Source organism: Ornithodoros turicata, chromosome 1, assembly GCF_037126465.1.
Source record: "Ornithodoros turicata isolate Travis chromosome 1, ASM3712646v1, whole genome shotgun sequence".
NCBI lineage: Eukaryota > Metazoa > Arthropoda > Arachnida > Ixodida > Argasidae > Ornithodoros > Ornithodoros turicata.
This window is the reverse complement of record NC_088201.1, coordinates 208938090-208962336: the sequence shown is the minus strand read 5'-3', so window position 1 is coordinate 208962336 and position 24247 is coordinate 208938090. Positions and strand designations below refer to the sequence as shown.

At 48.7% G+C, this 24247-nt stretch overlaps 16 non-coding genes across 16 annotated transcripts; all 16 read left to right on the top strand.

The window, feature by feature from the left end:
* The first annotated feature begins 1481 nt into the window (after positions 1-1481).
* On the top strand, positions 1482-1553 carry Trnaa-cgc (transfer RNA alanine (anticodon CGC)). Its single transcript has one exon. It is a non-coding gene; the product is annotated as a tRNA-Ala (tRNA).
* Positions 1554-1659: 106 nt separating this feature from the next.
* Positions 1660-1731, top strand: Trnaa-cgc (transfer RNA alanine (anticodon CGC)). The gene has a single exon. It is a non-coding gene; the product is annotated as a tRNA-Ala (tRNA).
* A 106-nt stretch (positions 1732-1837) lies between these two features.
* Trnaa-cgc (transfer RNA alanine (anticodon CGC)) lies at positions 1838-1909 on the top strand. The gene has a single exon. It is a non-coding gene; the product is annotated as a tRNA-Ala (tRNA).
* A 106-nt stretch (positions 1910-2015) lies between these two features.
* Positions 2016-2087, top strand: Trnaa-cgc (transfer RNA alanine (anticodon CGC)). Its single transcript has one exon. It is a non-coding gene; the product is annotated as a tRNA-Ala (tRNA).
* A 106-nt stretch (positions 2088-2193) lies between these two features.
* Positions 2194-2265, top strand: Trnaa-cgc (transfer RNA alanine (anticodon CGC)). Its single transcript has one exon. It is a non-coding gene; the product is annotated as a tRNA-Ala (tRNA).
* A 106-nt stretch (positions 2266-2371) lies between these two features.
* On the top strand, positions 2372-2443 carry Trnaa-cgc (transfer RNA alanine (anticodon CGC)). Its single transcript has one exon. It is a non-coding gene; the product is annotated as a tRNA-Ala (tRNA).
* Positions 2444-10952: 8509 nt separating this feature from the next.
* Positions 10953-11024, top strand: Trnaa-cgc (transfer RNA alanine (anticodon CGC)). Its single transcript has one exon. It is a non-coding gene; the product is annotated as a tRNA-Ala (tRNA).
* A 99-nt stretch (positions 11025-11123) lies between these two features.
* Trnaa-cgc (transfer RNA alanine (anticodon CGC)) lies at positions 11124-11195 on the top strand. The gene has a single exon. It is a non-coding gene; the product is annotated as a tRNA-Ala (tRNA).
* A 99-nt stretch (positions 11196-11294) lies between these two features.
* Positions 11295-11366, top strand: Trnaa-cgc (transfer RNA alanine (anticodon CGC)). The gene has a single exon. It is a non-coding gene; the product is annotated as a tRNA-Ala (tRNA).
* Positions 11367-11467: 101 nt separating this feature from the next.
* Positions 11468-11539, top strand: Trnaa-cgc (transfer RNA alanine (anticodon CGC)). The gene has a single exon. It is a non-coding gene; the product is annotated as a tRNA-Ala (tRNA).
* Positions 11540-13169: 1630 nt separating this feature from the next.
* Trnaa-cgc (transfer RNA alanine (anticodon CGC)) lies at positions 13170-13241 on the top strand. The gene has a single exon. It is a non-coding gene; the product is annotated as a tRNA-Ala (tRNA).
* A 3075-nt stretch (positions 13242-16316) lies between these two features.
* On the top strand, positions 16317-16388 carry Trnaa-cgc (transfer RNA alanine (anticodon CGC)). The gene has a single exon. It is a non-coding gene; the product is annotated as a tRNA-Ala (tRNA).
* A 2439-nt stretch (positions 16389-18827) lies between these two features.
* On the top strand, positions 18828-18899 carry Trnaa-cgc (transfer RNA alanine (anticodon CGC)). Its single transcript has one exon. It is a non-coding gene; the product is annotated as a tRNA-Ala (tRNA).
* Positions 18900-18991: 92 nt separating this feature from the next.
* Trnaa-cgc (transfer RNA alanine (anticodon CGC)) lies at positions 18992-19063 on the top strand. Its single transcript has one exon. It is a non-coding gene; the product is annotated as a tRNA-Ala (tRNA).
* A 93-nt stretch (positions 19064-19156) lies between these two features.
* Trnaa-cgc (transfer RNA alanine (anticodon CGC)) lies at positions 19157-19228 on the top strand. The gene has a single exon. It is a non-coding gene; the product is annotated as a tRNA-Ala (tRNA).
* Positions 19229-19321: 93 nt separating this feature from the next.
* On the top strand, positions 19322-19393 carry Trnaa-cgc (transfer RNA alanine (anticodon CGC)). The gene has a single exon. It is a non-coding gene; the product is annotated as a tRNA-Ala (tRNA).
* The last annotated feature ends 4854 nt before the right edge of the window (positions 19394-24247 follow it).

Below are 24247 nucleotides of genomic sequence, written 5' to 3'. Positions count from 1 at the left end.
CCTGGCGTACGCAGACGACGTGGCTATCATCTGCATGGATGAAGAACATGTGAAGAGTGCACTGCAAACGTTGCTATCCTTCTGTGAAGCATCAGGAGCTAAAATCAACACTGCGAAGTCGAAAGTCTCCCTGCTGGGAGAGTGGCAAAGCAAGCCCACAAACATCATGGGTATCGAGTGCTCGCCGGAGCTGGGAAAGTACCTGGGAGTGAACATGGACACGACAAATGAGGATTCTGGACCATGGCCAGCAAAGCTCAACGCGCTACACGGGAAACTGCAGTCTTACAATGGAAGAGAGCTATCCCTGCTACACCGAAGCCATATCTGCAACACAGTCCTTTATCCTACTGTGCTGTACACGGCCCAGGTTGTTCATGTCGATACGAAGACTGTGCAGCGCTACCACAGAATCTGCGCCACATACCTATGGAAATCTACTTTCGAGCGCATGCGTAGGACGAATCTGTTTCTGCCCCTGCAGGCTGGAGGACTTAATTTGGTGAACTTGGAGATAAAACTGAAAGTTCAGCGCTTTATATACTTCCGCGATCAGCGCGCACCGGAGCTGCGAGCTGGGCTACAAAAGCTGGGCACGCGGAATCTGATCAAGTGGATTGCAACCACCGAAGCTTCTATAGGAGTAGCAGGCGGTCTGACGTTCTACAAGGACATTGAGCACAGCATAGAGTTCTTCCTGGAGAAATTCTCGTGGGAATACCTTGCAACGGTTAAAAAGAAGACGCTCTATTGGGACACTGTTACCAGTTCCTTCCCGCCACCTCTCTACAGGCAGCAGTATACAGCGCTCAGTGAGCAAGATGTGCTAAAGAGGGTCCGGAAATTGCCGGTTCCCACCGGAACCAAGGATTTTTATATCCGGTTTCACATTGAAGTGCTTCCAGCAAACCAGTGGCTTCGGGACAAAGGCTTCTTCGTGCCTCAGAACGCAAGATGCGATGTATGTGGCCAAGATGAGACCATTCGTCACATAGTTTATGAATGCAGGAACGCCATACTTTTTTGGAGCGACTTGAGGGCAACTCTGCGTGTGAATGAAGTTTTTACGTACCAAAGCCTGAAGTTCCTTGTCTTTGCAGACACCAACTACATTGAAACGCTAAGTGTGATAGCAATGGCAGGGCTACAAGCTCTTTGGAAAGCAAGAACAGCACGCGTTCAATGCGATGTTCGCCGGAAGTCATCCGTGGAATACCTCAAACATTCGCTCATGTGGACGATATCCCTAATTGGGACAAATAACTTGCGAGACGACGAAAAATGGACTGAGCTAGCCCCTACGATAAAGCTACTTGAACCAAGGACATTCGGGTGCAAAATAAAACTGTAAGGCCGACAGTGGAACAGACAGGACGGAATGTTGGCAAGCATGTACGAGGCGCTGATTTTAGTGATGTAGTACAAAAGGGATGTACGAAATAGTGGCTTTATAGAAACGCAATAAAAAAAAACGAAAAAAAAGGGGTGTAGCTCAGAGGCAGAGCGTTCGCTTCGCATGTGAAAGGCCCCGGGTTCAATCCCCGGCACCTCCACAGCATCCTTTTCCCCGCGGCTACTCTTTTAAGCAAAAGGACCCGAACTAACGTATAACACGTGCCGATTTCCAAAGGATGAAGCCACCTTCACTCGACGAGCACTGGGGGTGTAGCTCAGAGGTAGAGCGTTCGCTTCGCATGTGAGAGGCCCCGGGTTCAATCCCCGGCACCTTCACAGCATCCTTTTCCCCGCGACCACTCTTTTAAGCAAAAGGACCCGAACTAACGTATAACACGTGCCGATTTCCAAAGGATGAAGCCACCTTCACCCGACGAGCACTGGGGGTGTAGCTCAGAGGTAGAGCGTTCGCTTCGCATGTGAAAGGCCCCGGGTTCAATCCCCGGCACCTCCACAGCATCCTTTTCCCCGCGGCCACTCTTTTAAGCAAAAGGACCCGGACTAACGCATAACACGTGCCGATTTCCAAAGGATGAAGCCACCTTCACCTGCCGAACACTGGGGGTGTAGCTCAGAGGTAGAGCGTTCGCTTCGCATGTGAAAGGCCCCGGGTTCAATCCCCGGCTCCTCCACAGCATCCTTTTCCCCGCCGCCACTCTTTTAAGCAAAAGGACCCGAACTAACGTATAACACGTGCCGATTTCCAAAGGATGAAGCCACCTTCACCCGACGAGCACAGGGGGTGTAGCTCAGAGGTAGAGCGATCGCTTCGCATGTGAAAGGCCCCGGGTTCAATCCCCGGCACCTCCATAGCATCCGTTTCCCCGCGGCCACTGTTTTAAGCAAATGGACCGCAATTAACGTATAACACGTGCCGATTTCCAAAGGATGAATCCACCTTCAGCTGACGAGCACTGGGGGTGTCGCTCAGAGGTAGAGCGTTCGCTTCGCATGTGAAAGGCCCCGGGTTCAATCCCCGGCACCTCCACACCACCGTTTTCCCCGCGGCCACTCTTTTAAGCAAAAGGACCGCAAATAACGCATAACACGTGCCGATTTCCAAAGGATGAAGCCACCTTCACCTGACGAACACTGGGGGTTTAGCTCAGAGGATTCTACTTCCGGCTGCGAAAGGATACGGACGTGTGAAACATGAGCTCCGAGGGAGCGGCGCCTGTTACGGCTAGGCCTAGCCGGGATTCCACGACAGCTTTGGCAGCATCAACTTCTCCAGACAACTGCAGGCTTTTGTTGCCAATTCTACCAACGGGAAATATCTCGCTAAACACTTTATTTCTTCACGCGGACCCTTCGGGAAGACCATATCGAGCAGATGATTTCGGCGAGGGCGTGCTCATTGTTATCGAAAAGGACGATGTGGCCCAGTTTGCTGCATATCTATATAACCATGTGTGGGCACTGACGCTTCATTCGAGACTTCCGAAAGAACGTCTAGCTGCGAAAAAAGAGATCAAGGTGAAAGGAAAGAGATGCATCATTCTGGATCCAAACCAGAAGGAAGTAAGTGTATTGGTCCATTGGCTCCCCATGCATGTTTCCGACACCGCGGTGATAAATGCCCTGCAAGCCTATGGCAAAGTTGACAGAATTGAGAGAGAAAGATGGCAATCGACTGCCTTTGCTGGAGCAGAAACTACGACGCGGAAAGTGTCACTAGTCCTGCGGGAAGGCGTTAGCGTGGAAAGTATTCCCCATCTCATGAGGATTCTGGGAGGACAAGTTTTAATCGACATTCCTCGGAGGCCACCCTTGTGTCTACGATGTAAGAGAGTGGGCCACGTCCGCAGAACGTGCAGATCTCCGTGGTGTGGGACATGCAAAAGCTTCGGTCACGAGGAAGACGACTGTGTAAGCACATACGCGTCCAAAACAAGAGTAGCAGTGGAACATGCGATGATGGCGGACCTTATGGATGTTGAGGAGAATGAGTCAGCAAGAAACGGGGATGATGCAGAAAAGCAATGTGAGCAGATCGTCGGAAAGACTGAGGAACGGAAGTCAACGTTAAAGCCATTCGAGGAAGATAACTTTCACCACTCATCCAGCAGGCAGGTACCTATGGGCATTGGAGCCGTAGTCATCAGTGTGGCGAAGGCCGAGGCTGGCGACGGTTCGGAGAAACAGGGGAAGATGAGACGGGAGACAGACGAAGACAACAGCGCTGAAGTCCTACCAGAACAAGCAAAACCGCCTCAACAACTCCCAGAAATAACGGAAGGTGCAAAATGTCAGGAAACTAGTGCGCATTCACAGGCCGACGAACCAAGGGGATCTGAACGAAAATGCGACCAGTGTGATGCGGTTATATGCTCTCATCAGAAAACGAAAAAGTGGAACAAAGCAGCAAAGGTGCGGCAGAAACGATAGCAGAATGCAAAGAAGGAAGCAGCAAGCATGAAGGAGGCAGGAACGACCTAAAATGGAAAGAAATAGGTTCGAACCTGAAAAGGTCAAGGTTTTCGCCGACGCCTTCAATAACACCGGAAGAGAGGCGGCAAAGGTTACTGAGGGACAAAAAGTAACTTTTTTGAAACCCCAATATGAAAACCAATCTAAAGATTGCAACACTGAACGTCAATAGTCTCGTACGCAAGGAAAGGAAAGCGTGGCTAAAAACCGTCATTCTACAGGAAAAGTTAGATATTATATGTATACAAGAGACAAAGATATCGACAAAGGAACAAGAGGGGGACTTAGTGGAAGCCTTCAAAAAATGGTTCATCGTGCTGTATGCGACAGGTATCAACGGAAGCGCGGGGACGGCGATCCTGGGGTCGGATTCACAAACAAGTTCGTAAGATTCGCTACGATGTCGTAGTCTACAACCGTCGTAAGACATCGTCGCAAATCGCGGGGTTCAGTATTCACGAAAGGATCGTAAAGGAGAGGGAGTTTCACGATGGGCAGAACGAGCAAGAAAGAGCAGCTGACGTGCTTCCTGAAATGTGACCGTGGGATTAATGAGCGATTGGGCCCGAGGTTATGTTATTGTTATAGCAACGACGTCAGCTCAACCAATGGAGCCCGTTGTATCCTATGCCACATGGCACGGTGTTTGTCAACAAAATCGCTCGGTATTTTCAGAAGTGTGTTCTGAAGTTGATATAGAAGTCACTCATCGGGCCTCAAAGCGTGTCCACCGGCCGAATTTTACGGAGAGCGAGATAGAGACCCTCGTGGAAGGGTACAAAACAAACAAAAACGCTATCGACGCCAGTGGAGATGGAGCAGCAGGAGCTAAAGACAAGCAAAAGGTCCCTAAGCACATCACTGCAGCCCTCTTCGCGGTTTCGGGAATTACACGGAACTTTGCAGAAGTAGAAGTGGACAGACTTTAAAAGTTCGAGCAAAAGAGAAGTATACGATGTGGACGTTCGCAGGAACAGCACAATGGGAGGGTTCATTGGGAATTACAATAGTTGTTAGGGTGGATATTACAGAGAGGAAAGGAAAGGACGGCTATGAAATTTCATAACATTCACAAGTATATTAATTTCAAACGTCAGGAGCAAGTGTAGACCGCAGCGCGGCTAGTACCGGTGACGATACTGGAGGAAAGAGTGGTTGGGGCCATTGACCGAACTGCTGTCCATGATATTCCTGGCAGTTTCGATATTGGTATGTGTGTGAGGGGGGATGAGTGCACCAAACACCCTCACCACAAACTTGTGTTAATTAATTCGCTGAGAATGCTGTGCTCAGCTCTGACTCAGCACAAGAACTCACCAATCCAGGCACATCCCATCGACCATGTCCAACGATGCCTCTTTCAGGGGCTACGTTTTCTCCCATGTGTACTTACCTTCAGAAAAAGCGACTGCGAATGATATCTATGTAGAGCCTGCTCAGCAGCCTCAGGCATCCGCCTCATGGTCAAGCAAGGACTCATGTTTGAGCAGGGGCATTCAGAGTAGAACCACGCACAGAACCACAAGCATACTGTACCTCCTCATGCTTCGTCACGTGCATTCACAGTGTACAGTCAATTGAGTCAATAATTATATGCCTGTCTTCTCAGATTAGTGTGTGCATGGCATTTCATGAAGGCGTCAATATGACAGCCGCACTGGGGCAGAGGAAGTTTTGGAGACTCACAAGAAAACTGAGAAACATTTAGCAGGCCTGCTTGTCCTGCAATGCGAATGCTTGCCATATAGAGCAGCATAAGTATGGGGTGAACACATTGCCAGGTGGCAGCTTAAACCATGGCAACAGTGAATAGACTGCGTACATAAGAATGTGGAATCTTCATTTATTTAGTTGACTTCAGTTACAAAATTATTTAGGAGCGTATTCAGACATAAACGTGTTTTCTAAAACAACCACACTTTCCATCCCCCGGGCACTCCTCCTGCACAATTTCAGAATATGCACACGTATACGGAATGTTCATAGAGAAGGACCTTGCTTACGCTACATTGCATGACAACTGCCTGGACATGACCAAACATAATTTAGAAGTTCACTCGGTGTGCGAATGAACTTCATTTGAGCGTCCACACTGCACTTGTTACACCAACGACGATGCGGGAACAACTGCTTTGTTTCACAGCCGCCAAATCTCCAATCACCAACTGGAAGCTTCCACTTGAATAAAAACGAAACGCAACCATCACCTGCACGTCCCCGCGAATAGCGTGGCACCGATCAGTTGGTCACCTCAAGGAGGGAGCCAACACGTACGTCACACAGGCTATACGAATCCCAGCACTTGACATCCTATGATAGCGTTGCAAGTGGCTCTCGGAGACGTCAAACAAGGTCACACGTTTCCAACAAGCCCTCTCACGTCGCAAACCTCGTCGCGGTTCCAACTGTTCGAAATCCACACCGGCCAAAGTAGGCAGCCATGTTTGCTGTTGATTGACTTACGACAGCTCGGGGGCTCTCTTAGGATTTCGCCGTAACTTATGACGATCTTACGACGCCCGCGCTTCGTGAATCCGCACTTTATCGCAACAGTTGTCTTACGACGGACTTGCGACAATTTTTGTCGTGCGAACTGTTTATGAATCCGGCCCCTGGTTCGGAAAAACAAGCAGAGAAAAATGATAGATTGTGATCTAGAGCAGAATGGAAGAGTGGGATGCGCTGACTGTATGTGGAACGGAGAGATAATCAGGGTGCTCAGTGTATACGCCCCGAATGAAGATGCAGAGCGTAGATTGTTTTTTGAGACTAGCTTGACCCACTTCATAGACACGGAGAGCAAACTGATAGTGGCGGGGGATTTCAATTGCGTCTGCCGAAAAGAAGACGGAACCTACAAAAAACCGAGGAAGGATAGCAGCGTAGCGCAGTTAAAATCACTCTTGCAGAAGCACAACCTACAGGACATGGCCATAGACAGAGAAGTACCCACAATGAGGTTCACTCATTGGCAGGGAAGCTCACATGCAAGACTGGATCGAATTTATGTCTCCGCAGAATTCTATACAAACATAACAAATTATAAAGTCACTCCATTGGCTTTTACCGATCACGGTTTAGTCACAGGAGAACTAAATAAGCCCAGCAATGAAAGCAGTCTGAGTAGGAACCTCTATTGGAAGATGAACGACAAGATTCTCGAAGAGGAAGACTTCAGAGAAGAGATCAAGGGTATGATTGCCACTTTAAGCGAGAAAGGGCCTGATGCTCCTCCCTGGGAAGCTTTCAAATATCAAGTCCGTTAGAGAGCCATCGAGTACTCCGAAGCAAGAGCACGATCGACGAAGCAAAAAACGAAAGCGTTGAAGGAAAGCTTAATGAAAATATTGAGAGAAGAGGAAGCGACGCCAGGCTACTTTACTGAAGACATAAAAGGGATTAAGAAACAGCTATTGGAAAGCATGCGTGAAGCGTACGCGGGGGCACAGTTGCGCAGCCGCGTACAGGTCCTTGAAAGGGACGAGACGCCAACTAAGGTGTTCCTAACGAAGGAAAGAGAGAAAGTGCAGAGAAACAACATCTCGAAGCTAAGGATAAGTGATGTTGTAATAGAAGGAACCGAAGCTGTGGAAGGCGCGCTGCATCAGCACTTTAAGACTTTGTTCGACAGTGGTGAGGACCTGCCACCGAGGAGTGCTGAAATATTCAAGTGCATGCCAAGGGTCAACGAAGAAGAGAGGGAAAAAAGTGCAAGGAAAGATAAGAGAGAAGGATATAGAACATGTCATCAAAAAGTTAAAAAGGAACAAGGCCCCAGGACCGGACGGTCTAGGTGCAGCTTTCTTCAAAACGTTTCAGCAAGAATTGAGCCCGGTGCTTGAAGCGGTCTTTGAAGACATCCGAAGACGCGGACTGTCGCCACCATCAATGCGGAAATGCTTCACAGTGCTAATCTCGAAGAAATCGACCCTGGAAGAAATACCATCAGTGTCAGATCTGAGACCGATAAGTCTGCTATGTAGTGATTATAAAATACTGGCAAAGGTGCTCACTCGACGGCTGGAAAGTGTGTTATGGAAAATAATTGGCAGGCACCAGACTTACGGCATTAGAGGAAGAGCCATCGCTATAAATCTTCATATAATGCGGACAGTGTGCGAAATGGCTCGAGCAACAGGAGAACAACTAGCCATTCTCCAAGTAGATCTGAGGCAAGCGTTTGATAGAGTGTCACACGGATACTTATTCGAGCTGTTACACTGGATCAACGTAGGAGAAGAAGTAGAAGATTGGATCAGAATATGCTACAGAGACATATCTGCACAGCTTATTGTGAACGGAAGCGTCAGCCCAAAATATCTAATTACCAAATCCGTGCGTCAAGGGTGCCCACTCTCCCCCGCACTGTTTTCACTATATCTGGAGCCGCTATGTCGTGTCATCGCAAACGATAACCAGATCAGCGGTTTGAAGTTGTCAGGAGAAGAAATGAAAATCATGGCGTTCGCCGACGATGTAACCCTTATCTGCAAGAGCAGAGCACATTTGATAGCGGCGCTTGCAGACGTCCAGACCTTTTGCGAGGTGTCAGGAGCCGAAATAAACAAGAGTAAGTCGAAGGGATCTTGGCTGGGCGAGTGGGGAAGCAAGCCGTCCAATTTCATGGGAATCGAGTGGTCACAAGGACTTGATAAATATTTGGGAATCAATCCGGATCCAGAAACAACGGACACGGAGGTATGGAAGCGAAAGATAAACGGCCTGCAAGGAAGGCTTCAGCCTTATCAAGGAAGAGAGCTATCGCTGTTACACCACAGCCTAATATGCAACACGGTGCTCTACCCGGCAGTGCTCTATGCCGCACAAGCAGTCCACATAGACAACATTGCAGTGCAACGCTTTCACAGAATATGTGCCACCTATCTGTGGAAGTCGAAATTTGAGCGCATGCGCAGAGCCAACATCTACTGGCCACTGGAATCGGGAGGGCTGAGCGTCGTCAATTTGGAACTGAAAATAATGGTGCAACGTTTTTTATATTTCCGGAACCAACGAACGCCTGAGCTGCGAGCGGCTATACAGCGTCTGGGAACACAACACCTCGGGGAGTGGAATGTCTCCACTGCGCATTGCGTCGTAGACTCAGGCATCCTCTCCTTCTACAAGAGCACAGGACGCAGCATAAAGTTTTTTCAGGAACGCTTTTCGTGGGACTATTTGGAGACCGTAAAAAAGAAGACCCTTTATTGGGACACAGTGACCAGTGTATTTCCGCCGCCATTCTACCGGCAGCAGTTCGCAAGTGTAAAGCAACAGGACGTGCTGAAGATGATCCGGAAGGCGCCCGTTCCTACCGCAACTAAAGACTTCTACGTCCGCTTCCACATTGAAGTACTGCCCGCCAAGCAATGGCTAGAGGGCAAGGGCTTTTTCGCTCCACGAGCAGCAGACTGTGACATATGCGGGGAAGCGGAAAATATACGCCACACTTTCTATGAATGCCGAAATGACGAAAGCATCATGACCTAGGGAAAATGGGGGTGTAGCTTAGACCATTCTACTTCCGGCAGCGGTTGCGGTCGGATGTAGGGAAATGGGCTGCGTTGGAGCTGCGTTCAACACGGCTAACCCTAGCCCGGACACCATCAGCAACGTTCCAGTCAGTGCATGCTCTGACAATTACAGACTAGTGTTACCGACTCTGCCTACAGGTAATGTGTCGTTGAATACTATATTTCTGCATGCGGACCCTTCCGCGAGACCATACCGGGCGGACGACTTTGCCGAAGGTGTCTTTTCTGTGATCTTGAAAGAAGACGTAGCCCAGTTTGGGGCGTATCTGTATAACCACGTGTGGGCGATGACACTGCATTCAAGGCTGTCGAAAGAAAAACTAGTAGCGAAGAAAGAGATCAGTGTGAAGAATGAAAAGTGCATCATCCTGGATCCCAATGAAAAAGAAATCTACATGTCGGTGCATTGGCTACCTATGCACGTGTCTGATAACGCTGTGAGCAATGCTCTTACTGCATACGGGAAAGTGGAAAAAATAGAACGAGAACGATGGAGATCAACAGCTTTCGCAGGTGCTGAGACGACGACGCGCAAGGTTGGGATAATTCTGCGTGACGGGGTGTCCGTGGAGGACATTCCTCATGTTATGAAGATAATGGGAGGCCAGGTCTTGATAGATGTACCGGGAAGACCGCCGCTGTGTCTCAGGTGCAAGAAGATGGGGCACCTAAGGAAGATATGTAAAGCCTCCTGGTGCAAAACATGCAGAAATGTCGGCCATGTTGATGATGACTGTATTAGTACCTACGCTGCCAAGACGAGGACACCTGCCGAAAATATGACGGCAGCGGAACTAATGGACGTGGACGAAAATGCACAAGCGGGGGCAACGTCGCAAGAGAAAAGAGAGCACCAGTCTGAGCCAGAGCGGCAGACGCGAGCACAAGGAGTCGATGTCGAAACAGCCATCCTGTCGGAAAGAAGGATCAATGAGGACACAACGAGCGGCGCCGGTACAGATGAGAAGCTTCTTCAGCAGAAGGCAACGACTCTCGAAGCAGCAGGTCATCCTCCAGAAGACACGAAGGTTGTGCAACATGAAAACAGTCTTCCCGAAGCAGGGAGCTCCGAAACATTCTTCGTGGTGCCCAGCACAGAATCAAGCGCAAGCACCGAGCAGCAGGACGCAAGTCCACACAGCGGCAAAGTTTTAGAAATCGATGAAGGACATGATATGGGGGGAGTGACGGAATCGGTGCCATCAACGAACAGCAAAGTAAGCATAAGAGCCTCAGACGCTGGAGGAAAAGAATTCAAGTGGAAGGACACCGGCACAAACTTCAAGAAAACCAGATACTCACCGGCGCCCCTTATAACTCCAGAAGAGAGGAGACAAAGACTGCTCAAGGAGAAAAAAAAGGTGTAATATACAGGAAGGACGACATCAAACTGCATACGCATCTTGAAAGGACGCTGCATCCAAGAAAGGAAAACCGGGCATTATATACGATATACACAAGGTGGTGTATGATGTGATCAATGTGGTTCTAGACAAATAAAGAACAAAAAGACAAAAAAAAAGAAAAAGAAAAGGGGGTGTAGCTCAGAGGTAGAGCGTTCGCTTCGCATGTGAAAGGCCCCGGGTTCAATCCCCGGCACCTCCAAAGCATTCTTTTTTCCCCGACCATTCCTTTGAGCAAAAGGACCACGATTAACACGTAACGCATGCCGAAATGACGAAAGCACCATGAGCTAGGGAAAATGGGGGTGTAGCTCAGAAGTAGAGCGTTCGCTTCGCATGTGAAAGGCCCCGGGTTCAATCCCCGGCACCTCCAAAGCATTCTTTTTTCCCCGACCATTCCTTTGAGCAAAAGGACCACGATTAACACGTAACGCATGCCGAAATGACGAAAGCACCACGAGCTAGGGAAAATGGGGGTGTAGCTCAGAGGTAGAGCGTTCGCTTCGCATGTGAAAGGCCCCGGGTTCAATCCCCGGCACCTCCAACGCATTTTTTTTTTTTTTCGACCATTCCTTTCAGCAAAAGGACCACGATTAACACGTAACGCATGCCGAAATGACGAAAGCACCATGAGCTAGGGAAAATGGGGGTGTAGCTCAGAGGTAGAGCGTTCGCTTCGCATGTGAAAGGCCCCGGGTTCAATCCCCGGCACCTCCAAAGCATTCTTTTTCCCCCGACCATTCCTTTGAGCAAAAGGACCACGATTAACACGTAACGCATGCCGAAATGACGAAAGCACCATAAGCTCGGGGAAATGGGGGTGTACGCCAGAGGTAGAGCGTTCGCTTCGCATGTGAAAGGTCCCGCGTTCAATCCCCGGCACCTTTAAAGCATTCTTTTTTCCCCGACCATTCCTTTGAGCAAAAGGACCACGATTAACACGTGACGCATGCCGAAATGACGAAAGCACCATGAGCTAGGGAAAATGGGGGTGTAGCTCAGAGGACCATACCGGGCGGACGACTTTAACGAAGGTGTCTTTTCTGTGATCTCGAAAGAAGACGTAGCCCAGTTTGGGGCGTATCTCTATAACCACGTGTGGGCGTTGACACTGCATTCAAGGCTGCCGAAAGAAAAACTAGTAGCGAAGAAAGAGATCAGTGTGAAGAATAAAAAGTGTACCATCCTGGATGCCAATCAAAAAGAAATGTACATGTCGGTGCATTGGCTACCTATGCACGTGTCTGATAACGCTGTGAGCAATGCTCTTACTGCATACGGGAAAGTGGAAAAAATAGAACGAGAACGATGGAGATCAACAGCTTTCGGAGGTGCTGAGGCGACGACGCGCAAGGTTGGGATAATTCTGCGTGACGGGGTGTCCGTGGAGCACATTCCTCATGTTATGAAGATAATGGGAGGCCAGGTCTTGATAGATATACCGGGAAGACCGCCGCTGTGTCTCAGGTGCAAGAAGGTGGGGCACCTAAGGAAGATATGTAAAGCCTCCTGGTGCAAAACATGCAGAAATTTCGGGTATGTTGAGATGACTGTATTAGTACCTACGCTGCCAAGACGAGGGCACCTGCCAAAAATATGACGGCAGCAGAACTAATGGACGTGGACGAAAATGCGCAAGCGGGGGCAACGTCGCAAGAGAAAAGAGAGCACCAGTCTGAGCCAGAGCGGCAGACGCGAGCACAAGGAGTCGATGTCGAAACAGCCATCCTGTCGGAAAGAAGGATCAATGAGGACACAACGAGCAGCGCTGGTACAGATAAGAAGCTTCTTCAGCAGAAGGCAACGACTCTCGAAGCAGCAAGTCATCCTCCAGAAGACACGAAGGTTGTGCAACATGAAAACAGTCTTCCCGAAGCCGGGAGCTCCGAAACATTCTTCGTGGTGCCCAGCACAGAATCAAGCGCAAGCACCGAGCAGCAGGACGCAAGTCCAAACAGCGGCAAAGTTTTAGAAATCGATGAAGGACATGATATGGGGGGAGTGACGGAATTGGTGCTATCAACCAACAGCAAAGTAAGCATAAGAGCCTCAGACGCTGGAGGAAAAGAATTCAAGTGGAAGGACACCAGCACAAACTTCAAGAAAACCAGATACTCACCGGCGCCCCTTATAACTCCAGAAAAGAGGAGACAAAGACTGCGCAAGGAGAAAAAAAAGGTGTAATATACAGGAAGGACGACATCAAACTGCATACGCATCTTGAAAGGACGCTGCATCCAAGAAAGGAAAACTGGGCATTATATACGATATACACAAGTGGTGTATGATGTGATCAATGTGGTTCTAGACAAATAAAGAACAAAAAGACAAAAAAAGAAAAAAGAAAGGGGGTGTAGCTCAGAGGTAGAGCGTTCGCTTCGCATGTGAAAGGCCCCGGCTTCAATCCCCGGCACCTCCAAAGCATTCTTTTTCCCCCGACCATTCCTTTGAGCAAAAGGACCACGATTAACACGTAACGCATGCCGAAATGACGAAAGCACCATGAGCTAGGGGAAATGGGGGTGTATTTATCTTTCTGTCGCTCAGTGGAATACGGTGTGTGAGTACGAAGTGCACCCTGTTTATTTTACTGATCACAGCCTCGTGAAGGTCGCTATTGGGTGTCGCCCTCCTAGGCTGGGCAGCCCCAGGTCATGGAAGTTGTGGAAGATGAACGTTAGGTTGCTCCAAGATCCAGTTTTTGATGAGCGCGTGGTGGCCAATCTTTCACGGCTTCAACATGACCCGCGAAATTGGGCTGCTAAATGGGAAACATTCAAACAAGACGTGAGAGCCTTTGCAATAGAGAGAAGTAACGTGCTAGCCTACCTAGAAATGTATGAAGAGAACATGTTAAAGGAAGCACAACAAGAACTCACAAGACTGGAAGCAGATAACCCTGGGACGTTCTTGGAGGATTTAAATGAGATTCGTCTCCGTCTTGAACTTTTCAACAACAATCGGTATGAAGGCGCGAGGGTACGATCGAGAACGAAGAGGTTTTTGCCGGATATGACCGCGTCTAAAAGTCATGCTGCAGGAGAGCGTAAGCACACCGGCTCTCGACTCATCACGCGGTTGGTGGACCAAGGACATGTTGTCACAGACCTTGAACGCATGAAACAAATATTTGTTGACTACTATGAGAACCTGTTTGGGAGGCCAACTGCCACGGTGGACGACGATTTGATCCAGTCGTTTCTCTCTCATATGTCCAAGTTAAACGAGCAAGAGAAAGATGTCCTGGACGCTGAAATTACAGAGGCGGAAATCCATTCTGCAATACAGAGTTTGAATTTTAACCGTTCTCCTGGACCTGATGGCTTGGGAGCTGAGTTCTACAAGCGGTACGTGGACCTGCTGGTGCCCATTCTACAATGCGTCTACGCGGAAGCTGAGACTAACGGGATCTTCTCGCACAGTTTTCGAAGGTCCCATACTGTGCTCATACCCAAAAAAGTGGCGGAGACACGGTTACCCAAGGTGACCGATTATCGGCCTATCACACTCTGTAATGTGGACTATAAGGTGTATGCCAAAGTACTTGCTGCCAGGCTCCAGCTTGGACTATAAGGTGTATGCCAAAGTACTTGCTGCCAGGCTCCAGCTTGTGGTGACACAACTTGTTTGCGATCATCAGACATGCGCAATCAGGAACAGGACCATACAAACAAACATCCATGTTGTCCGCTCAGTTCTAGACTGGTGTCGACTTGAAGGAAGTCATGTAGCCCTGCTGCAAGTGGACCTCTCTAAGGCTTTTGATCGGGTGTGTCACGATTATTTGTTTTCGCTCTTGCATTACGTCAACATGGGAGACAAGTTCGTAAGCCGAATCAAGTTGTGCTATGAACAGGTTGCAACGAGCCTGGTAATTAACGGCACTCTTACCGCGCCAGTGCCCCTTCGAGCTTCAGTACGACAAGGCTGTCCCATGTTGTCCCTACTATTTGATCTATACCTTGAGCCGTTATGCCAGCGTATCATCTCTCGCGATGACATACGTGGTTTCGAGCTTCGCGATGCTGTGGTGAAGGTCGTGGCGTACGCGGATGACCTTGCGTTTCTCGTGACAGACAAGCCAAGTGTCGTCAAAGTTATTCACGAACTTCATGTGTTTGGTCAAGTCTCTGGGGCACGTCTAAACAAGGACAAATCTCTGGGGATATGGTGTGGTCAATGGGGAACAGCCCCGGAATTCTTTTGTGGCGTTCAGTGGCAAACCCGTGGTCCTTGCTACCTTGGGGTCCCGTTAGACAAAAGTTGTAACACGACCTCCTTGTGGTCGGAGCGATTACAAAACATTAGCACACATGCTTCGACCTGGAAAAAACAAGATCTCTCAATGTTTCAACGAGCTTCTGTGTGCAATGTTTTTCTGGCCGCTAAGCTGATTTACCTCTTGCAAGTTCTGCAATGCTCCCGCAAAATTATACATAGTTGTCATCGCATATTTGCCACCACAATATGGTGTTCAACGTTCGAAAGGATGCGAAGACAAAACCTGTTCAAGAAAGTCAAGGACGGCGGACTAGGCTTACAGCATCTCTACATCAAGCAACTCGTCATGAGACTGTTTTTTATAGGCAGAGTTCACACCCGATTCTGGAAACCATCAAGCGGGCCCTTGCGTACAACTACATTCCCGATATATATGTTGGGTTTCACAAAGAAAGTCTACGCTTAAGCGGTTTCTACAAAGAGGTTGTCGAGAGCCTAAACTTCTTGAAGGCTAGATTCACCTTAGAGTACCTCTTTTCTGTCGCCAAGAAAACGTTGGTAGCTCATCTTCTCGATGTACTCTTTCCTGTGCCCATCTACCGTAAAATCCCCTCCGGATCGCACGGCACGGATGTATTGTGCAGGGTCAGGAAGATGCCGGTCAAGCCCAACATGAAGTCATTTTTCTTTAAATTACACACGTCCACACTGCCCGTGAAAGCTTGGCTTCAACAGAAGGGATTTTATGTTCCGTGATCCGTGAATTGCAGATTTTGCAATACGCCCGAGACTGTCGATCACCTTTTTCTGGACTGCACAGAAGCTTTATTCTTTTGGGATGACTTACAGTTCAAAGTCCTTAAGCGCCGTCTTTCGCTTAATCCTCACACTATCCGCTTCCTCCCATTACGCCCCGGTGAAAATGTGAGATACGATATTGTTCTTCTTGTTGCCATGTACTGTTTGTGGAAGCTTCGTATGGCCGATAGGAACGAAGAGCCCTTGTGTCCTCCTATGAAATATTTCAAAGCCGAACTACTGCAGGTAAAGCTATCTTGTACTCAGCTCTTAGAAGTGCCTGAGTGGTTAGATACAGTCTGCGACAGGCTTAATGTTTTGTAGAAGTTGTGTTATTAACGTGTCCGGTATAGAGGAGAAACACCGTATTCTCTCTCTGTGATTGTGTCGTATTGTGTATGGTATTGTGGTTTATGAGTCGTACGTGACTCAGAGTAGTAGGCTCTGAAAAATAAAGGTGGAAAAGAAAAAAAATGGGGGTGTAGCTCAGAGGTAGAGCGTTCGCTTCGCATGTGAAAGGCCCCGGGTTCAATCCATGGCACCTCCAAAGCATTCTTTTTCCCCGACCATTCCTTTGAGGAAAAGGACCGCGATTAACACGTAACGGATGCCGAAATGACGAAAGCACCATGAGCTAGGGAAAATGGGGGTGTAGCTCAGAGTGAGCAGGGCGGAATACATAGAAAGGACAACGTGGACATCTTTAAAGGTACCCCGAAGCTGACAGAAGAAGACGGGGAAAAGGTTTGCGGAAAGATAACCCAAAAAGAAATAAGGCATGCGATAAAGAAGCTGCGGTGGAACAAAGCGCCGGGACCGGACGGCATAGGCTCGGCCTTTTATAAAAAGTTCAACGACGAACTATGTCCCATTCTCGAAGAAGTATTTGAAGACATTAGAAGGCGGGGTCTAATGCCTCCGTCGTTGCGGACAAGCCACACAGTGCTTATCCCGAAAAAAATGACGAAAGAGCGCGCCCCAGCGGTGCTGGATTTTCGTCCGATTAGCCTTCTCTGCTTCGGACTACAAAATACTAGCTAAAGTACTCACGAGACGTCTGGATCAGCTGTTGTGCAAAGTCATTGGCAGGCACCAAGCATACGGTGTCAAAGGGAGAAGCATCGGGGACAACTTACACATCATGAGGGCGGCATGTGAAGAAGCTCGAGCGACGGGAAATAAACTCGCTGTCGTCCAAGTAGATCTTAGACAGGCATTTGACCGGGTGAGCCATTGTTTCTTGTTCGACCTTCTCAAGTGGATTAATATCGGAGAGGAACTGCAGAACTGGTTACAGATATGCTACGCAGGCATTACGTCCCAGCTACTCATTAACGGTAACGTTGGAGCCAAGTTCGACGTTAGGAGGTCTGTGCGGCAAGGGTGTCCCATATCTCCCACGCTTTTTGCACTATATCTGGAGCCATTATGCCGCCATATTATAGAAGACGAGACAATCCAGGGTACAAAAGTAGCCCAGGAGGAAATAAAACTTCTGGCTTTTGCCGACGATGGAGCCATCATCTGCACGGAGGGACACATGTGGAGAGAGCGCTCGAGATCATCCGTCACTTCTGCGAAGTGTCGGGAGCAACATTGAACCTGGACAAGACGAAGGGCTGCTGGTTGGGCGAATGGGCGAAGAAGCCAGAAAACCTTTTGGGAATCGAATGGACTACGGAACTGGGCACTTACCTAGGAGTAAAACTAGATCCAGAAGTATGGCACCCTGGGATATGGAAGCAGAAGCTAAACCAGCTGCAGGGAAAGCTCCAGCCATTCATGGGAAGACAGCTGTCCATCCTACATAGAAGTGTGATAATTAATACTGCTCTCTATCCTGCCATCCTATATTGTGCACAGGCGATTCCTGTAGACGGGGGAGCAGTGCAGCAATTCCACAGGCTATGTGCAAGGTCCCTGTGGCAGTCGAAATTCGAGCGCATGCGCAAGTCAAATATCTTCTGGTCACAGGAGGCAGGCGGACTGCGCGTTGTAAATCTGGAAATAAAAATTAAAGTCCAACGCTTTCTGTACTTCAGGGATCAAAGAAGACCCGAGATTCGTGCTGCCATGCAAGTAATGCGAACAAGTCACCTGTTGGAGTGGATAGTGACGACGACGCAAACTACAGCGCTCGATAAGACAACCCTGACTTTCTACAGGGAAATGAAGCTCAGCATCAGGTTTTTCTTAGAGATCTTTACGTGGGAATACCTGGCAACAGTCAAAAAGAAGAAGTTGTATTGGGACACCGTGGCCATGATGTACCCACCTCCACTCTACCGGCAAAACTTCACAGAAATCTCGCCGCGGGATGTTCTAAAGCGGATAAAATACCTGCCTATTCCAACGAGCTCCAAGGACTTCTTTGTGAAGTTTCACGTAGAGGTACTTCCTGCAAAACATTGGCTCCAGGGCAAGGGATTCCTGGTACCCTGGGAAGGAAGATGTGATGTGTGTGGCGAAACAGAAACCTTGCGTCACGTCGTGTATGAGTGCAGGAACGCTTTTCTCTTTTGGAGCGATCTCCGTACATCTCTGCAGATTGAGGAAGAACTTCCATACGAGGCCCTGAAGTTTCTCAATTTCAAGCGCAAGGAATTCACCGAAGTGAAGAGCGTTGCTGTGGTAACAGGGCTTCAAGCTTTATGGAAAGCGCGAACATCCCGGGTCGAATGTGACGCAAAGCCCAGATCAGCCATCCATTTCCTGAAGATAAAACTGATGTGGACGCTTTCACTGATAGGCACCAGGAGACTAAGAGAGGAGAAGAGATGAAGAGAGAAGGACCTAGCGGATACCATACAACAGCTGTCCCCGAAAACTTTTGGTTGCAGAAGAAGGAACACTTACAAGGAAAAGGACTAAGAAAACTGCACAGACAGAGCAAGGTTTTAAGGAAGAAAAAAAGCGTTGTGTACAAAAGTACTGTATACGTTGACATGTTTTCTCGTATTTTATTATAATAAAAATGTAAAAAAAAGGGGGTGTAGCTCAGAGGTAGAGCGTTCGCTTCGCATGTGAAAGGCCCCGGGTTCAATCCCCGGCACCTCCAAAGCATTCTTTTTTCCCCGACCATTCCTTTGAGCAAAAGGACCACGATAAACACATGCCGAAATGACGAAACCACCATGAGGTGAAGAACATGGGGGTGTAGCTCAAAGGTAGAGCGTTCGCTTCGCATGTGAAAGGCCCCGGGTTCAATCCCCTGCACCTCCAAAGCATTCTTTTTTTCCCCGACCATTCTTTTGAGCAAAAGGACCACGATTAACACATGCCCAAATGACGAAACCACCATGAGGTGAAGAACATGGGGGTGTAGCTCAGAGGTAGAGCGTTCGCTTCGCATGTGAAAGGCCCCGGGTTCAATCCGCGGCACCTCCAAAGCATTCTTTTTTTCCCCGACCATTCTTTTGAGCAAAAGGACCACGATTAACACATGCCGAAATGACGAAACCACCATGAGGTAAAGAACATGGGGGTGTAGCTCAGAGGTAGAGCGTTCGCTTCGCATGTGAAAGGCCCCGGGTTCAATCCCCGGCAACTCCAAAGCATTCTTTTTTTCCCCGACCATTCCTTTCAGCAAAAGGACCACGATAAACACATGCCGAAATGACGAAACCACCATGAGGTAAAGAACATGGGGGTGTAGCTCAGAGGGTTTCTACTTCCGGCTGCGAAAGCATACGGACGTACGAAACATGGGCTCCGTAGGAGCTGCGACTAATACGGCTAGGCCTAGCCGGGATTCTTCGAATGGTTCTGCTGCGGCACCCGAAAACTACAGACTACTTCTGCCCACCCTGCCTACAGGCAATATTTCGCTCAACACCATTTTTCTACATGCTGACCCTTCAGGTAGGCCTTATCGTGCAGACGACTTCGCAGAGGGCGTGTTTTCTTTGATCAGCAGGGAGGATGTGGCCCAATTCGGCGCGTACCTGTACAACCACGTTTGGGCGTTGACGCTTCATTCCGCATTGCCGAAAGAAAAGCAGGCTGCAAAGAAGCATATCACCGTAAAGAATAGAAAATGCCTTATCATCGACCCAAACCAGAAAGAATTGAACATCTCCGTGCACTGGCTGCCCATGCACGTCTCGGATAACGCGGTTATAAATGCGCTCAGCGCCTACGGCAAGGTTGACAAGATTGAAAGAGAGCGTTGGCGATCAACAGCGTTCGCCGGAGCGGAAACCACGACGCGTAGGATTGCTCTTGTTCTACGAGATGGTGTGAGTGTCGAAAGTATTCCCCATATTTTGAGGATTCTTGGAGGGCAAGTTTTGATTGACATTCCCGGAAGACCACCCCTGTGCCTACGTGGCAAAAAAGTTGGACACCTCAGGAAAGTGTGCAAGTCGCCATTTTGCAGGGTGTGCGGAAGCTTCGGCCATGAGGCCGAGGACTGTGTGAGCACTTACGCGTCAAAGACAAGGGCATCTGTCGATGATAGCGCTGCAGTGGATATGATGGACGTAGAAGAAAGCGCAGCAGTGGGAAGCAGAGAAGAACAGGAGAATGATCCATCGGAGACGCAGGAGCGAAAGAGCGAAGGTATAATCGATGGCAATATTCGACGGACAGAGGAGGTGCACAGTCCAGAAACAGTCCATAATGAAGGGAACGATACGGAGCCCATTCAGGAGGGAACTTCAACCCGAAAGGAAATGGACGGCGGGGATCAGCAACCAACAGATGAACAAAATGAACAGCAGGCAGCTATTGACATATCGGCAGAAACAGCGTCGGACAAAACTGACTCGGCACAAAATCCTGCAGAGCCCGTGGAAGAAGTTGTGGAAAATACACAACCTTCAACTTGGAAGACTTCGGAAAGAGAGGGAAAAGGGGACGATGGTGCTGGATCTACAAATCAACTACCGCTGATCTGCAATGAGGAGAGCGGATGATGTGCAGATAGTGGCCGAAATGATCTCAAATGGAAGGACGCCATCTCAAACTTAAGGAAATCGAGGTACACACCTGCCCCGCTAATAACCCCAGAAGAACGAAGGCAACGACTTCAGCTTCTCAAAGGCCAAAAGTAAGCATCTTATTTAAGACCATACACCATGAAAGCCAAGTTAAAGATAGCAACGTTGAACGTAAACAGTCTGATACGGAAAGAAAGGAAAGCCTGGCTGAAGACTGCAATTTTCGAAAACAGCCTCGACATAATTTGCATACAAGAAACGAAGATATCGTCGAAGGAGCAAGAGGTCGAGTTCGTAGAATATTTTAAACAGCAATTCATCGTGTTGCATGCATCGGCTGTAAATGGAAGCGCAGGGACAGGGATCATGATCAAAAAGAGAAGCGGTGTCACCGTCATCGATTGTGAATTGGAGCAGAACGGGCGTGTGGTGTGTGTGGACTGCGTCTGGAATGAAGAGATCATACGCGTGATAAGCATCTATGCCCCGAATGAAGATAACGAACGAAAACTTTTCTTCGAAACCAGCGTGTCTCATTTTCTAGACACAAGAAGTAAACTGATAATAGCCGGAGACTTCAACTGTGTCTGCCGACCTCAAGATTGCACCTACAAAAATCTGAAGAAGCAGAACAGCATGAAAGAGCTAAAAAGGTTGCTGCAGGAACATGACCTTCAAGATGTAGCAATTGGAAATGAAGATGCCGCGGCAAAATTTACGCACTGGCAAGGCAGCTCACATGCCAGGCTGGACCGTATCTACCTCTCCGGTGAAATTAAGCTGCGCACAACCATGTACAGAGTCGTACCAATGGCTTTCACAGATCACGCATTAGTAATCGCTGATCTTAAATGGGACAACAAGGGCAATCTGCACCGCAACTTACCCTGGAAGCTAAACGAAAAAATTCTCGAAGATGAAAAGTTCAAGAAGGAGATAAGGGACCTGATTAACAGTATGAAGGGGGATGGAGTGAACGCCGCTTCCTGGGAAATCTTCAAGGAGCAAGTGCGGCTGAAGGCCATTGAGCGCTCAGAAGCAAGAGCTTTTGAAAGCAGAAACGAAATGAAAACATTATATGGAAGCCTGATGACGATATTAAAAGAAGAGGAGGCATGTCCTGGAAGATTTACAGCAGATATTAAAGAAATAAAGAAGCGCATACTGGAGCGGATGCGGGAGGACTACGTCGGAGCACAGATACGAAGCCGTGTGGAAGTCATTCAACGCGATGAAGCACCAAGTAAAGTATTTCACGCACGTGAACGGGAAAGAGTTATGAAGAATGAGATAAGAAGCTTAAAGACAGAAGGTGGACTATTGAAGGGCAATGAGGTGGTGGAGGTAGCACTGTACAACCACTACAAAGACCTGTTCGAGAAGCAGGATAACGCACCAGGATTGAATGCAGAACTCTTCAAGCACATGCCAAAGCTCACCGATGCTGACAGAGAAAAAGTGGACGGGAGAATAACGCAAAGTGAGATCAGCCGTGTGATCAAAAAGCTTCCAAGAAACAAAGCTCCGGGTCCTGACGGCCTAGGCTCAGCGTTCTACAAGGCTTTCCAGGAAGATCTAACGCCGATCCTCGAAACAGTCTTCGAGGACATTAAATGCCGGCAGTTAATGCCACCGTCCATGCGGAAGAGCCATACCGTGCTAATACCGAAGAAGTCGACTCCTGACGGCGCCTTCTCAGCGTCAGATCCGCGCCCTATAAGCTTACTGTGCACAGATTATAAAATCCTGACTAGGGTGCTCGCTCGACGACTTGACAGTCTGCTCGACAAGATCATCGGTGGACATCAGAGCTACGGAGTCAAGGGTCGAACAATCGCGGTCAACCTCCATATCATGAGAACGGCATGCGAAATCGCAAGAGTGACGGGTTGCCCGTTGGCTGCCTTCCAAGTAGACTTAAGTCAGGCATTCGACCGAGTGTGCCACGAGTTTTTGTTCCACCTCTTACAGTGTATCGGCGTAGGAGGAAACCTGGAGCAGTGGATTCGAATCTGCTACACAGAGATCTCAGCACAGCTGATTGTAAACGGGAACATAGGGCGAAGGTTCGCCGTCAAGAGTTCCGTTTGGCAAGGTTGTCCAATGTCACCGGCCTTGTTTTCACTTTACCTCGAGCCACTCTGTCGCTTGATTATGAACAACAAAGAAATCAGCGGACTCAATCTAGCCCAACAGGAGATCAAGATCCTGGCGTACGCAGACGACGTGGCTATCATCTGCATGGATGAACAACATGTGAAGTCTGCGCTGCAAACGTTGCTATCCTTCTGTGAAGCATCAGGACCTAAAATCAACACTGCGAAGTCGAAAGTCTGCCTGCTGGGAGAATGGCAAAGCAATGCCCACAAACATCATGGGCATCGAGTGCTCGCCGGAGCTGGGAAAGTACCTGGGAGTGAACATGGACACGACAAATGAGGATTCTGGAACATGGCCAGTAAAGCTCAACGCGCTACACGGGAAATTGCAGTCTTACAATGGAAGAGAGTTATCCCTGCTACACCGAAGCCATATATGCAACACAGTCCTTTATCCTACTGTGCTGTACACGGCCCAGGTTGTTCATGTCGATACGAAGACTGTGCAGCGCTACCACAGAATCTGCGCCACATATCTATGGATATCTACTTTCGAGCGCATGCGTAGGACGAATCTGTTTCTGCCCCTGCAGGCTGGAGGACTTAATTTGGTGAACTTGGAGATAAAACTGAAAGTTCAGCGCTTTATATACTTCCGCGATCAGCGCGCACCGGAGCTGCGAGCTGGGCTACAAAAGCTGGGCACGCGGAACCTGATAAAGTGGATTGCAACCACCGAAGCTTCTGTAGGAGCAGCAGGCGGTCTGGCGTTCTACAAGGACATCGAGCACAGCATAGACTTCTTCCTGGACAAATTTTCGTGGGAATACCTTGCAACGGTTAAAAAGAAGACGCTATATTGGGACACTGTTACCAGTTCCTTCCCGCCACCTCTCTACAGGCAGCAGTATACAGCGCTCAGTCAGCAAGATGTGCTAAAGAGGGTCCGGAAATTGCCTGTTCCCACCGGAACCAAGGATTTTTATATCCGGTTTCACATTGAAGTGCTCCCAGCAAACCAGTGGCTTAGGGACAAAGGCTTCTTCGTGCCTGAGAACGCAAGATGCGATGTATGTGACCAAGAGGAGACCATTCGCCACATTGTTTATGAATGCAGGAACGCCATACTTTTTTGGAGCGACTTGAGGGCAACTCTGCGTCTGAATGAAGTTTTTACGTACCAAAGCCTGAAGTTCCTTGTCTTTGCAGACACCAACTACATTGAAACGCTAAGTGTGATAGCAATGGCGGGGCTACAAGCTCTTTGGAAAGCGAGAACAGCACGCGTTCAATGTGATGTTCGCCGGAAGTCATCCGTGGAATACCTCAAACATACGCTCATGTGGACGATATCCCTAATTGGGACA